Source organism: Aethalodelphis obliquidens, unplaced genomic scaffold (genome assembly GCF_003676395.1).
Source record: "Aethalodelphis obliquidens isolate GAN/ISIS:26980383/991018 unplaced genomic scaffold, ASM367639v1 scaffold36, whole genome shotgun sequence".
In the NCBI taxonomy this organism is placed as follows: Eukaryota; Metazoa; Chordata; class Mammalia; order Artiodactyla; family Delphinidae; genus Aethalodelphis; species Aethalodelphis obliquidens.
The window spans coordinates 8,289,163-8,304,614 of record NW_020837980.1 but is presented as its reverse complement, the minus strand read 5'-3'; positions in this window follow the sequence as shown (position 1 = coordinate 8,304,614).

Here is a 15,452-nt window from a genome sequence, read left to right as displayed (position 1 = left end):
ATCCAAGATGCCAACCACCCGTCTTATTATATTAGACTGAAGAGAATTGAATATAGAGCTGTAGTCGAAAATATTATCATGGCACAGATCATGCTTTTACAAATTGTAATAATATCAAAAATCTACATATACAGATACTTTAGACTACTAAAAATTAGTCAAACTGATATAATCTTGCCCATTAGGGACTAAATATAAATAACGTTGCATTTGTTCAAAGTCAGCACTAATGAGAAAACATACCGTGAATAGTTTGCAAGAAAAACATGAATGCTATCTTCCACTGCTTTTCTTAAGTGTTGCATCACACCACATGTAAAAAAGCCAGCAACAGCAGCGTAACTCCTTTGGCAGCACCTTTTCCCTGTAGTTTCTCGTCTCCAATTCACTTTCATATACTGTGTGGCCTCAGGGTGTTCAGTGTTTTTGAAGGAGGATTGAAGTTCAAGTTTTAATACTTTTAAGGGTTGTAAGCAATTCGATATAGCAAACAGAAAATATGTTTTATTGTTCTTTGAGTTTTTAATAAGTAGTTACTTTTGAATTATAGCAACCCAATCTCCAACATCCTGGCGTTCATCGCTACTCTGAGGAAGGTTTTCTGAATCCCCAACTCTGTGATTTGTAGATTTTCATGAGTAACTGTTTCAGCTGTTGTCATATGGTCCTAATTATTTCCAACTGGAGGATCTGGCTGACGACACTAGAAACATGGCAGCCTAGCACCATCTATTGTTCAAGAACAAAACAACTGTAGGATAAATAAAGGGGGAAATTGTTCTAGGGGGAGGACCTTTTTTTTAAAAATTTTTTATACAGCGGTTCTTATTAGTTATCTATTTTACACATATTAGTGTATATATGTCAATCCCGATCTCCCAGTTCATCCCACCACCGCCCCCTCCCCGCCACTTTCCTACGGGGAGGACTTTTAAAGACAGGATTTTTTTTTTCTATTACTGCTGTAACAAATTATCACAAACTCATTGACTCAAAACAACCCAAGTTTATTATCTTTGAGTTCTGGAGGTTAGAAGGCGGCAACAGGTCTCACGGGGCTACAATCAAGGTGTCAGCAGGACAGCGTTCCTTCCTAGGGGAGAATCCTTGCATCTTCTAGCTTGTAGTGGACACAGCTTTTAGCAGCTACTCACATTCACTCATGGTTCCCTTGCTTCATCTTCAAAACCAGCCATACTGCATCCTTCCAACTAATCTTACATGGTCACATCTCCCTTTGATTCTGCCCTCAGCTGGGAAATGTTCTCTGCTTTTAAGGACTCATGTGGTTAGGTTGGGTTCTCCCCCCCAAACCCCCAATCTATCCAGAATAGTCTCCCCATCTCAAGTTCATTAATGAGATCTGCAAATTCTCTTTTTCCATGCAAAGTAACATATTCACAGACTCCACAGATTAAGACCTAGACATCCTTGGGCAGCCATTATTGTGCAGGGTCTGTGAGTTAGAGCATTAATTAAAAACCTTGAGCAAATATCCAAAATTCAAGTCCTTGACTTCTGGTGGCATCAACATGTTGGCAGTGGTTTATTACCATTTATATTGGAGACAGAGTAGAGGAAAGCTGCCTTCTAGTGTTTGCAACATTTTTTACTTTTATCATTTTAGTTCTTGTGGACTCAGGGTACAGTTGGTTAATTTTCTCTCACTAATGCACATTAGGCAAAGTATTCTTAACATGGCCATCTCTTAAGAAAACATCCAACTAAGTTTAAAATTCCTTGTGGGAAGGGTCAGTCCTTATTTCTTCTTATCTTCCAACACCCAACCTTTGTCCCTCACCTCATCCTACCGTTCAGCCTCGTCACCAACGCATGCGTGTGCACACAGAGACGTACAAACATCTACAGTTACTGACACATTTAATAAATGTCGTTATTTTCTAATGTTAATTTCTGTTCTGTGGAGAGCCTCTGCTTTGAATGCCTCTTTTAAAACATACAGATAACTTTCCCACCAACCTTACAACACCGAAATGCCATTTATGATGAGTTACTTTCTTTTCTATAGTAATGCCATTGATAGGTTAGTGATGGACACCTTCGACAGTGCTCAACACCCAGTTTTATTGTATTTATAACAGCAATACAGGTCACGAGCTGCCGGAGGCCCAGCATGCTGCTGGCATTTCACGACGAATCTAGAAGAGGAGGCAAAGGGTGGGAGCTAGAGTAACATTCCACAGACTCGCTCCATCCATACCCATTCCCTATGTGACCAGAGACACGGGTGGCAGTTGAAAACAGAAGGCATCTTTTTTTTCTATTCCTATTTTTTTAAGATTTTTTTTTTTTTTTGATGTGGACCTTTTTTTTTTTTTTTGCGGTACGCGGGCCTCTCACTGTCGTGGCCTCTCCCGTTGCGGAGCACAGGCTCCGGACGCGCACGCTCAGCGGCCACGGCTCATGGGCCCAGCCGTTCCGCGGCATGTGGGATCTTCCCGGACCAGGGCACGAACCCGTGTCCCCTGCATCGGCAGGCGGACTCTCAACCACTGCGCCACCAGGGAAACCCCGATGTGGACCATTTTTAAAGTCTTTATTGAATTTGTCACAATATTGCTTTTGTTTTGTTTTGGTTTTTTGGCTGCAAGGCATGTGGGACCTTAGCTCCCTGACCAGGGATCAAACCCGCACCCCCTGCACTGGAAGGCGAAGTCTTAACCACTGGACTGCCAGGGAAGTCCCAAGAAGGCATCTTTTGGCTGCCAACTTTGTTTAAGTTCTTGTTGACTTAAAACCTGTGTCCACCACTTTAAAATCTCTAGGGGAGAGGAAATATCCAGAAAATAGTTTACTCTGGCCTCATTCACTCCGGGATGTGTTTGATGTTCCTCACTTCAGGATGGGGAGAACGGACATTTTGGAAAATAGCAGTCTTTTAAAGTAATTTCTCAAATTTGGTAATAAAAGAAAGGCACTGCATTTTTGAAAGGACTTGAAAATGAGGGTAGCCATTCAAGGTCTACCGGAACATCATTCTCAAAATAACTAGAATGTATACAGAGATTAAAATTTATCAATCACGTTCCCAACCATCTAACTTAATAATGACACCAACCCTAAGGGATAGATATCATTTTACAGCTGAAGAAACTAATGCTCATTTCTAATTGACTAGGATTCTGAAAGAGCATACTTGTTGGGCTTCCCTGGTGGCACAGTGGTTTAGAGTCCGCCTGCCAATTCAGGGGACACGGGTTCGTGCCCCGGTCCGGGAAGATCCCACATGCTGCAGAGCGGCTGGGCCCGTGAGCCATGGCCGCTGAGCCTGCGCGTCCGGAGCCTGTGCTCCGTAACGGGAGAGGCCGCAGCAGTGAGGGGCCGGTGTACCGCAAAAAAAAAAAAGTATGGAAAAATGATTACCATTATATAATGCTGGTGGAGAAGACATTTTTTCTGTGTGAAATAAAGTCAGTCAGTTTTAATGACAGTAACCCACCTTTATTAGTATATAGGTTCAGTGGCTGTAACTGAGATTGCAAATAACAGACTTACACAGGCTAGAAGTCTTTTTCTCTGACATGTGATAGTCCTGTTATAGGTAGTTCTGGACCACTGTGCTGTCACTAACAGACACAAACATTGTCCTTCAATGTTCTGGTCTGGAATCCCTAAGGCAGTAGTTCCCAAATTCTGTTGCACATTGGGTCACTTGGAGACTTTTTAAAACACTGATGTCTGGTTTCACCCCCAGACATTCTGATTTGACTGGTCCACAGTGTAACCTGGGCATTATGATTTTTGAAAAGCTCCCTGGGTAATCCTAATGTGCAGCAAACTAATCCAACTTTTCAGAAGGCCAGTTGACTATATCAAAATGCAAAAATGCGTTTTAAAGTCAGTCTTTGGCTAAATTTCCACTGTACGTAATGCATCCTAAGGAAAAGTTTAAGAATGTGACCAAAGATTGAAATAAAGTGGTGTTCATCTCAGAGTTGTTTATGATAGCCATAAATTGGAAATAACCTATGGTAGAGGCTGCTGGATCTTCAGCAAAATCTGTTTCCTGGACACACAGCTGGATTACATTTCCCAGCCGCTTCTGCTGGTAGGGATGATTATAGGACTGCGTTTCTGGGTGATGGAATGTGAGCAGAAGCAATACCACTCAATACTCTGTAATGACCTATATGGGGAAGCACTCTGAAAAGGGATGGATACATGTATATGCATAACTGAATCACTTTGCTGCACACCTGAAACGAACACAACATTGTACATCAACTAGACTCCAATATAAAATAAAAATTAAATTTAAAAAAAAGAAGTGATACAAACAGCCTCAAGTTCTTGTCCCTAACTACCTCCTGAGTGATCCTTCATGCTCTCTCGTCCTGATGTTGGTGAGATACAAGGAATCCAGTGAAGAAACCCAAAGCCCTAGACGATGATAAAGCTACTAGAGGAAGAAGCCTGGGTCCTTCCCTGGAACAACCATGTGGAAGACCATCCTGACTAGGAACATTGTGCTTCATGTGAGCAAGAATTAACTTTTACCAAAATTTTAGGATACAGAAGCCAGAGTTGACCCTAATACACAATTTAGATGTCCAATAGTAGAGAAATTTGTTAAAGAATCTGAAGTGACTTTCTGGCAACATAGACTTCCTTTGAATGACTTATCGATCACAATCTGGGCAGTTGCTAAACCGGAATAGATATAAAAGCGTGTATTTCTGTTCTACTTTATTATCATCAATTTGTATACCAGGCTATTAAATGAATGCACTACCATTCACTTGTCTGCACCCTTTGAGGTCATTCTGCTTCACATCTGTTTTTGACACAATAAGAGGTAACCAAAAAAAGAGGTGCAGAGGGTAAAGTTACCCGTAACTAAATCCTTTAAAAATAAAATGACACATTCTGATCAGCAATTTGTCATGGAATCATAGAAGTGGAGAGTTAAGGTGAATTAAGTGTTGGTGAAGCCAGTAACCCAGATGGCCTGAATCCCAGCCACAACATTCCATCAAGGAGTCATTCATTTTTTTCTTTGAACACCTCCAATTATGGGGACTCAAAAAACATAGAATAAAAAGCAGCTTAGGGTTTTTGTGTCCATTTGTTTGTTTTTGTGGAGCTAATAACAAAGAAAAGAAGAGAAAAGTAGGCAAGAAGAAAAGCTCGCATTTATTGAACGCCCATTGACTGGGCCCTGGTAGAGCACATCCATACATATTATTTTGTTTCATCTTCACAGCAACCCTGTAGGGTTGATGTGCCCATTTTTCAGAGGAATTGAAGCTCATAGGGTTGAAATAATTGATACATCTGCCAAGTTCATGTATCTGCCAAAGCAACAGAGACAGTGCTTATCCCACCAGAGCATGCTACCTCCTGAACCTTAAAAGGAGGAAGTAGTAAAAGGCAGAGGAGAAAAGAGATTTGGCTAGTGATTGGCCAGCTGACGTTTAACATTTGTTTCACTGGAGAACTGGGCAAAGTAGCATCATGGTAGGCACTTGGTTGCTAGAATTAAAACCCTAGGGGTTTCCCTGGTGGCGCAGTGGTTGAGAGTCCACCTGCCGATGCAGGGGACGCGGGTTCGTGCCCCGGTTTGGGAGGATCCCACGTGCTGCGGAGTGGCTGGGCCCGTGAGCCATGGCCGCTGAGTCTGCGCGAGCGGAGCCTGTGCTCTGCTACGGGAGAGGTTACGGCAGTGAGAGGCCCGTGTACCGCAAAAAAAAAAAAAAAAAAAAAATTGATGAATTAAAACCCTAGGATGTGTATCCAGCTTCCTCTGTTCCCTAGCAGTATCTCCTTGGGAAAGTTTCCTAACATCTCTAGGCCTTAGCTTTCCTATCTGTACAATGGAATAATATATGATAGCTACGTCCTGTCATTATACTGAGGATGGTTTGAGATGATGCACATAAAGTGCTTTGCATGATGTTTCACAGATAATGGGTAAAAGGTACAGGGTTTGGTGCTCAGACAAGGGAGGGGTGGCAATAGTTGCATCAGTTGAGAAATTAAAACACTTCAGGGTGTCTGCAGTTTTCTCAGAGACATATTTCATAACTATATATGAAAGTGATGTAAATGCATATTAAAGTTTTAAAATAGTATATATTTTTTTCAAGTTCATATAATTCTCATCAGGCAAAAATTCTGAAATATTCTGGGCTTTGTATGTGAGTGTGATGTGATTGGTGTGTGCTTTGAAATCCATCTCTAGCCATCATCAGGAATTTTACTTGGTACTGTTCACTCTCCTTCCCTAATTCCTTCGACTCACAACATAGAATCTATGGTCTCTAGTCATTAAACACAGGGGAAAAACCTAATAGTTTCATTAAATGACAGAAACCATTACTTTAGCATAGTGATCTTAGCTTTAAGTACACTTGACTCACGACTTTCCTGGTGGCGCAGTGGTTAAGAATCCGCCTGCCAATGCAGGGAACACAGGTTCAAGCCCCGGTCTGGGAAGATCTCACATGCCTCGGAACAACTAAGCCCATACACCACGACTACTGAGCCTGCGCTCTAGAGCCTGCAAGTCACAGCTACTGAGTCTGCGGGCCACACCTACTGAAGCTTGCACACCTAGAGCCCGTGCTCCACAACAAGAGAAGCCACCACAATGAGAAGCCCGCGTACCGCAACAAAGAGTAGCCCCTGCTCGACGCCCCTGCTCTTCACAACTAGAGAAAGCCTGTGTGCAGTAACAAAGACCCAATGCAGCCAAAAATTGATTAATTAATTTTTTTAAAAAAGTACATCTGACTCAGATTTTGAATATTATGTCAAGCAAATTAAATACTCCTTCTGTTTTCGGAACATATTAGTATAAATGACAAACATAAACAAGGTCACATAGATATATGGAAATCTGTTCAAAGAAAAACCAAGGAGCTGTCTTCAGTGTTTCCACTGTGTAATTATATGCATGCAATGATTTCATTGCTGAGAGAAAAGTAAAGGACTGTGTTTCTAATTGGGAATATTTTCAGCTCAATTCCAGTTACCTATGAGAATCAGGAAGAGATGGAATGCAAAACGGAAAGAAGTGTCCTGGTGAGCTGGGAAAGAAAGGCATTTGGAACTTTGTGCTGCTGCTGAGGAATTAAACAGGAAAATATGTAGAGTTGAGGAGAGCTATTCAACTGAGAGAATGGTAGTGGTTTAAAAATAAAGTACTGGAACTCTTTTAGCAAATAAAATCCAATGGCACTCCAATGTATAAACAAGCTAAAAATGGAATTGCTTTGTTTGAAGCAGGGTATGTAGAACTTCCTCCAATAACCCTCTCCTCTGTTGAAATGTTAGTATCTTCAGACCACAGGATGGGGATCAGTATCTATCGGAATGCATGATAATCACCTGGGGATGCTTGTTAAAGATGCAGATGTCTGGGTCCCATCCTCAGATTCTGATTCAGTAGGTCTGATGTGGGACGTGGGGATGCTTATTACTGAAATGTCCTCCTAGAGACTGGAGTGTACAGTGAGGTCTGGAAGTGCTAATAAAGCTACCCCAGTACAGTCTCTCTAAGCTAAGGTTGTTAAATAAATTCTACAAATAAGGTACCTCTCCAGGCTTTCAACAAAATAGAGCCTTACTTTAGGTTGTTGCGGCTGGCAGAAAGGACAGACTGTTGCTCTATTTTGCGTTAACAGAATAATGGAAGCAATGGAGAAGGTTAACATTATACAGTTAAGGGATGGTCAAAGGTTGGCCTGAGGATTTGTCAAAGATGAAAAGAAAATACAAGAGCACTTGAAGACAGCGGAATAGCATCCCATCTCCACTCTGTAGCAGTCACTACAGAGAGTGGCTAAAAGCATAGGCTCTGGAGTTCAGTTCTTGAGCTTGAATTCATGCTTTTTTTGCTTAGCTGTTTGACCTTGGCCAAGTTATTTAATCAGGAAGTACAGGGATCACAGGAAAACTTCCACTGGAGATCTTCAGCCACCTGTGGCACCACAGTGGGTAACTCCCAGCAGGACCCCAGAAGACAGAGGAAGCCACCACGGATGACCCCAGCTGCCACTGGAAAATAACGGCTCTCCTTTTGTGCACCGTCCAAACCTCATGGGAATGTCTACCATTTAGCAGAATCTAATCCAGAAACATATTGGAGAGGGATTCTGAGAACAGTATTTCTGGAGTTCGTCCCTGCAGGAGGAAAATGTTTAAGGGGACATGAGTGAAGCTGAGTTGCTGATAGACAATCCAGTGTACCCATACCTGTTCCCCATGTTTCAATGTCTTCTGATTCTGCTCACTCACCCTCCCTGTTCCTTCCTGCTGGTTCTCCCCAGCCTATTAAGAGTCCAGAATTTGCCACAGCCAAATGTTTGCACATTGCCTACCATAAATATGAATGTCACAAAACTCTGGCAAGCATACAACGGGAAGCAAGAAATACCATACATATTAAGTTTTGCAAGGGCTTATTACCTGATTTCTATGAAGATGACCTGATTTCTCTCAAGGCTCGTGGGCACATGGTAATTTCCTCAGCTAACTTACACTATATTATCTTACTCTTCTCAGGCAAAGGGAAGACCATTTTGAGAAAATGTTATAGCAACAGTGTCTTGGGTCACTTGAAATATGTGAGTCCATGGTTCCTTGACCATGTATAATTGGTACTAACTTAACTCACTCCTGTACGCCCTACCCATCCTGCCCCATCATTACACAAATACACACCAAAGCAGTCATGTTTGGCAATGAAACAGACATTATTATTCTATAAGGTTTATTAAAGTCCAGATCCTGATTTGTGTGTTTGTGTGTGTGCATGTGTGTGTGGTGTGTGTGTGTGTGTGTGTGTAGCGTTATCCATATCCTAAAATAAAATGGAGATATAGGTTTACCCGCAAGTAGATCCTTCCTATGAAAACTTTCCTAAGTTGAAATGGTGTAAAGTGAAGAAGCAATTACTGTAGAACACATCTTGCTAATGGATGAACAAAATATATTGAGATAAAGCACAGATGCTCACAGGCACAGTTCAAAGCTATGGTGGCTTGATCCTGAGATGTTGCATGTATTTCCCTGGGAAGGAGCTTGGCGGGGCCACTCAAGCTACTAGACCTGTGATGCCTCTATAACAACTCCCTGCAAAACAAATGCTGATTGCTATTTTCACTTTTTTTCTGAAAGTGGAAACCTGTTTGGATTTCTGTCCATTAGCAAAAACAGGGACGAATGAGGGTCTTCCTTAAAAGCAGCATGGCTTAAAGCAAACTTTTGAAAAGCAGTGGATACCAGTGTAATTACACTGACATCCCATTCCTTTTGGAAGCGGATCGCTGTGCTTGCTGATACATAGTACTATGTACACTTTAGAAATACATCCAGGAACTCACAAATCCATGTTAAATTTCTACATAGGTAGTAAGTTGGCAATTAAATCCTCGTGAGAAATAAATTCCCTATAGATATTTTAGAGTATAGACACAACAAATAGATAAAACAAAACATAGCAGTATTAAAAAATAGCTTCAAATACACATTCATCCTGCAGTATCCATGGGGGATTGGTTCCAGAACCTCCCTGGATACCAGAATCCGCGGATACTCAAGTCCCCTGTATAAAATGGTTAGTAGTCGATCTTCCATTTGAGGGGATGCAGAACCTCTGGATACGGAGGGCCCACAGTACTTATGACCCTGAATGTACACAGTGCCCATGTGAAAAACTTCCAAGATATGTTTCTTTCTAAACTTTTCCGCTAAATATTTGAAAAATAGAAGGCACTTCTATAGACATGTGCACATGGAGCCTAGACACAAAAACTGCTCAAAAAAATTATAATGTCATATGAGATGTTTCAAATTGCTGTATCTAACTTAAAATATTTAATAACTTTAAAATGACTCAAAGGCTGCATAATGAAACAATAAAAGAGAACACACCTATCGAAAAATCAGCTAGTGAGAGGAGGATTCAGAAGATAAAATTCTTACTTGTGAGCAACAGAGAGTATATGTTAATTTTTAAATGTTTAACTTCTTAGAACAAGGAAAATTACAGCACTCTTCAATCAACTCAAGAAATACTTTCGTATGGAAATATGTTAATATAAATGTTTCAGACATTACATGAAATTTCTAAAAAAAAAAATTATCTTTTGTAAATTCTACTCTCTGAAATTTAAAAATGTAAGGGGGGACTTCCCTGGTGGCACAGTGGATGGGACTCCGCACTCCCAATGTGGTGGGCCTGGGTTCGATCCCTGCTCAGTGAACTAGATCTCACATGCATGCTGCAACTAAGAGTTCGCATGCCGCAACTAAGGAGCCCACGAGCTGCAGCTGAGGAGCTCGCCTGCTGCAATTAGGGAGCCCACGAGCTGCAACTAAGGAGACCGCCTGCTGCAGCTAAGACCCGGCGCAACCAAATAAAAAAATAAATCAAATTTAAATAAAAATAAAAATGTAAGGAAAATGAGAAGTAATCTAGTATAATACAGTAATGAGTGTGTCATACATATATAAATAGAAGAGTTCTTAAAAGCTCTGAGTTTAATTTTTATGAAACAAATACTGCTTTAAATGAATAAGGGGGAAAACTAGCTCTTTTGGAGAAAACTATGGTTATGTTTTATGAAAAGAACAGTCATTTATTTATGTGGATTAAGAATCCACGGTTTGGATACTTAAGATTTTCTTAAAATAAAGTGAATCTATATCTGAGCATTCTCTTTTTCTAACATCTTTTAATAACCATTAAAGACAATGCAATAAATAAATTGGTTGTGTTAATATGATTCTTCACTATCTGAAGGTCTTTTGAGCGTGGAGAAGAATATTTATAACCCTTTGTGCTTTGTTTTATATATATATATATTATATATACACACATATATATTACATGAAATAAATATGATTTGGTAAGCAAATTTTTCCTAAGTATTGACTATAATTTAATTTATTAAATTCCCTCCAATAATTTAAACTACAGTTACAAAGTGAACATAATTAATTCTTTGGATTATGGAAAATTTCTTAAGCAGCAGAAAAGCATAAAAATTCAGTAATTGTAAAATGTTCTATCATATTTCTATGTAAACATATTTTAAAATATGAAATACAATATTTATTTCTTAATTATTAATACATTTGTTTTAATGCCTTCCAAAGGTGTAGCACTGCTTATTTTGATACCATTCCATGGTCTTAATGCTACCATATCTGAAATTTAAAAAATTTCATCTTAGAAAAAAAAAAAAAGAAAGAAAGAAATACTGCTCCTTGGGCTTCCATGGTGGCTCAGTGGTTAAGAAGCCGCCTGCCAATGCAGGGGACATGGGTTTGAGCCCTGGTCCGGGAAGATCCCACATGCCATGGAGCAACGAAGCCCGTGCACCACAACTACTGAGCCTGCACTCTAGAGCCCATGAGCCACAACTACTGAAGCCCGCACACCTAGAGCCCATGCTCCGAAACAAGAGAAGCCACCGCAGTGAGAAGCCCGTGCACCACAATGAAGAGTAGCCCCCTCTCGCCGCAACTAGAGAAAGCCCACGTGCAGCAACAAAGACCCAATGCAGCCAAAAATAAATAAATTAAATAAATAAAGAAGAAAAGAAAAGAAAAGAAATACTGCTCCTTTGCGTTTAATCACTCCTTGCTTCAAGGAGATTGGTAATGACATTTTCTTCGGTCAAGTTGTCCTTGTTTCCATCCCAAAGGTTAAGCATTATCAGATCACTTTAGAGGTATAATTATATTCTTTACGAATTTGCTTTTTTTCCTTATTTTTTTACAGGCAGAGTAAGCTTATGCAATTTTGTATATGTAATGTCATCAAAATTTAGTTCAAAAATAATCAAATATTGAATCTTGTAAGTAAAATCATTTCTATAATACGGTATTTCAATTTTGAATGAATTCCCATTTATTTCTCCATCAACTGGGGCAACGGCTATTCCATAGCAGTGAACAAAATTTATACTTCTTCGTAACCAAAGAGGAATCTCTAATCTTTTCTTAATAAAAATAATCAAATTAATCGGCCTCCAGAAATTAATCAATGTTCCTGGTTTTTAGTTGAATATTTCTAAAACTCACTCATGATCCAGTTACTCATTAAAAAATGAAGGCAAAATTAAGGTCATTTGATGACAGAGATTATAAGCTTATAATCTTTGGGCTTGTTCAACACCTGGTATTCGAGTCAAAAAAGCAAGTGGAGAAAATAGTATGGGCAGGGAAGATGCAGGGAGAGAAAAACACTAAGGAGAGAATATTCTTAATTTCCATAAGGAGACCCCTATATATCTCAAACACTCTCTTAGTGAAAACCCATTAGAAATAATACTTCTGTTTTGAAGTATTTATCAACAAAACTTGTGATTTATGGGCCAAGCATTCTGTATGAGAACTCACTCTCTCATTTTGCCTGGAAGTAAAGAGTAATTAGGTGAACACCTAAACATAGCCTAAACTAAGGAAAAATAAAAGTACCTCTCTTTGAAATCCATCAACCACCTTTTTGAAACATTCTTTTCACATGCTTGGCCCTGCCTCCTTCTTCTCTTGTTTCATTTCTCCTCTGCCCACTCTGGCATCCTCTTGTTCTTTCACACCATCTATGTGTGTTGCATATGACACCTTCCTGTGTTCCCCGGTTTACTGCTGAGAATTTCACATGAAACACCTGTTGCTCAGATGTCCAGTTTCTTTCTGTCTTAATCACTTCTCATTTAAGCCTTGGAATCAAGGGAATTCACTTCAACTAACATGAAATTACAAAATCACATTGATAAAACCAGATCTGAACTTCTCTGCATTTCTTGAAGGAGGAAAAAATATGCATATACCTTAAATTAGAAGGTCCCCATATCCAATCCACTAACTATAATCATATCAGTTATCTCCCATGACATATTAAGGTTGCCAGGTCAATATTGATAAATATAAGAAATAAGCTCGGGGACTTTCCTGGTGGTCCAGTGGTTAAGAACCCACCTTCCAATGCAGGGGACGTGGGTTCAACCCCTGGTTAGGGAACTAAGATCCCACATGCCGCGGGGCAACTAAGCCTGCACGTCACAATTACTGAGCCCTCGTGCTCAAGAGCTCACATGCTCTGAAGCCCACGTGTCACAACTAGAGAAGTCCGAGTGCTGCAATGAAGAAGAACCCGCGTGCCACAACGAAGACCCAGCGCAGCCAAAAAAAAAGAAATAAGCTCAACAAGTGTTCCAATATTCTGAGGAAGTCAGAAATCTCAGGGAAGTTATCCATCCAGCTATATACTACTAGACTACAGCTGTAAATCTACGTAATCTAAGAAGCATTTCCAAATTAATTCTACCCATTCCTAACAAGATAAGGTAATATTTGATTCCCTCTTCCAGCTTCCCCATATTAAGTCATAAATTTCTTGAGGAAAGGACAACATTTTCTATGAATAGACTAAGAATTCTGAGGGATTTGCAGTCAAGGACTAGACTTTAAAGACAGAAAAAGAACTTTCAGAGACTTCCCTGGTGGTCCAGTGGCTAAGACTCCACACTCCCAATGCAATGGGCCTGGGTTCGATTCCTGGCAGGGGAACTAGATCCTGCAGGCATGCCGTAACCAAGAAGTCTGCATGCCGTAACTAAGATCCCTCGTGCTGCAACTAAGACCTGGCGCAGCCTAAAGAAATAAATAAATAAAAAGAAACTACAGTGCAGAGTTCCTTGTGGAGGCAGAAGAGGGCAGAGAACCCACAATAACAACCAACAAGAGAGAGCTAACAATGGACATCTGCCAAAGTAGAGAGCAATCAGTATGCAAAACGCAGTCCTGGAAGAAAGACCAAAATGTCCAGTAGTAACAAACCCAGTAGGAATATCCAGAACAACTAACAGTAACTGAGTAAATGCTTTACATAAATGAACTCATAGAATCCTCACAACCACAAATCACTATTAAAATAAAGTCATTAGGGGCTTCCCTGGTGGCGCAGTGGTTGAGAGTCTGCCTGCTGATGCAGGGGACACGGGTTCGTGCCCCAGTCTGGGAAGATCCCACATGCCGCAGAGCGGATAGGCCCGTGAACCATGGACGCTGAGCCTGCGCGTCCGGAGCCTGTGCTCCGCAACGGGAGAGGCCACAGCAGTGAGAGGCCCGCGTACCGCAAAAAAAAATTTAAAAAAAAATAAAGTCATTAAAATAAAATTATTATTAAAAAGAAAAAGAACTTTCAGGAAAGTCACTGATTGGGAGGTGTGAAGATATCCAGCATGAGCAATATTCCTTTTGTGTTGGGTAGAAACAAATCAGATCTCAAAGCTAATTTAAGACAGGAAGAAGAGGTCTGCATGTCTTTTGGAAAATAAAAAAGTAATTGTGTCCATGTCAACAAAACCAAGCCTATGCAAAGTCTGATATGAAGAATAATCTGGGGGTGATCCTGGTAGCTGAAATCAATGAGGACCTCCAATCACTGGAGACAGGACACGTTTTAAGTGTTAAGTGAAAGGAGTAAGGGTTGGAAAGTGCGTTTTATCAGGAAATGTATGCTCAAGTTATGCAAGCCATGAAAATGAGATTATTTTAGGAAAGCCAAAATAAGGACAAGATAAAAGTGAAAAGAACAGGGGTTGCCTGGAAAGGCTGCAGAATAAAACACTAGTTTAAACTCTTACGGAGGAAGATACAGAAACTGTACTCCATAAAAGTATTCATTTTCCCCACATTAAAGAACGAATCTTTCTCTACCAAAGGACAGATTTTGTATGAGGACAGATTTTGCTCTTTTAAGAGAACAATATTACTCCTTTACCTTTAAAAAGCCCAAAATATTGAGCTGTGATACAATTCCAGTTGTACTAAGCATGGCTTAGTATGCTGCTTCAAGTGCAAGCTTTTAGGAGCTTACCTTCAAAACCAAACTAAATGAATCTAGTATCCGCCTGCCAACGCAGAGGACACGGGTTCAAGTCCTGGTCCGGGAAGATCCCACATGCTGCGGAGCAGCTAAGCCCCTGCGCCACAAGTACTGAAGCCCGCACACCTAGAGCCCGTGCTCGGCAGCAAGAGAAGCCACCGCAATGAGAAGTCCACGCGCTGCAACGAAGACCCAACGCAGCCAAAAATAAATAAATACATAAATAAATGAATCTAGTAAAAATGACACTTAATGGGAAAAAAAACACCTACCTGATAATATGTACTCAAGTACAGCTAACTGCCCTATAGCTATAACAACGAAAGGCTAAAGGAAACAAGCAGTCCAATTAAAGCCATAAAAGGCTTTAGAGAGAAAAACTGGTCCATTTATTTATTTATATAAAGGTATAGTTAGCATGGTCTATATTTTTATAACTATAACTGACGTTCGGCTATGTTATATCTATCTTCCTATCTATCAGTATCTATCTAGAAATACAATTTAATCCAGGTACTTAGTTTCTAAGTACAGCAGGGGTGTGTGTGTGTGTGTGTGTGTGTGTGTGTGTGTGTGTGTGTGTGTG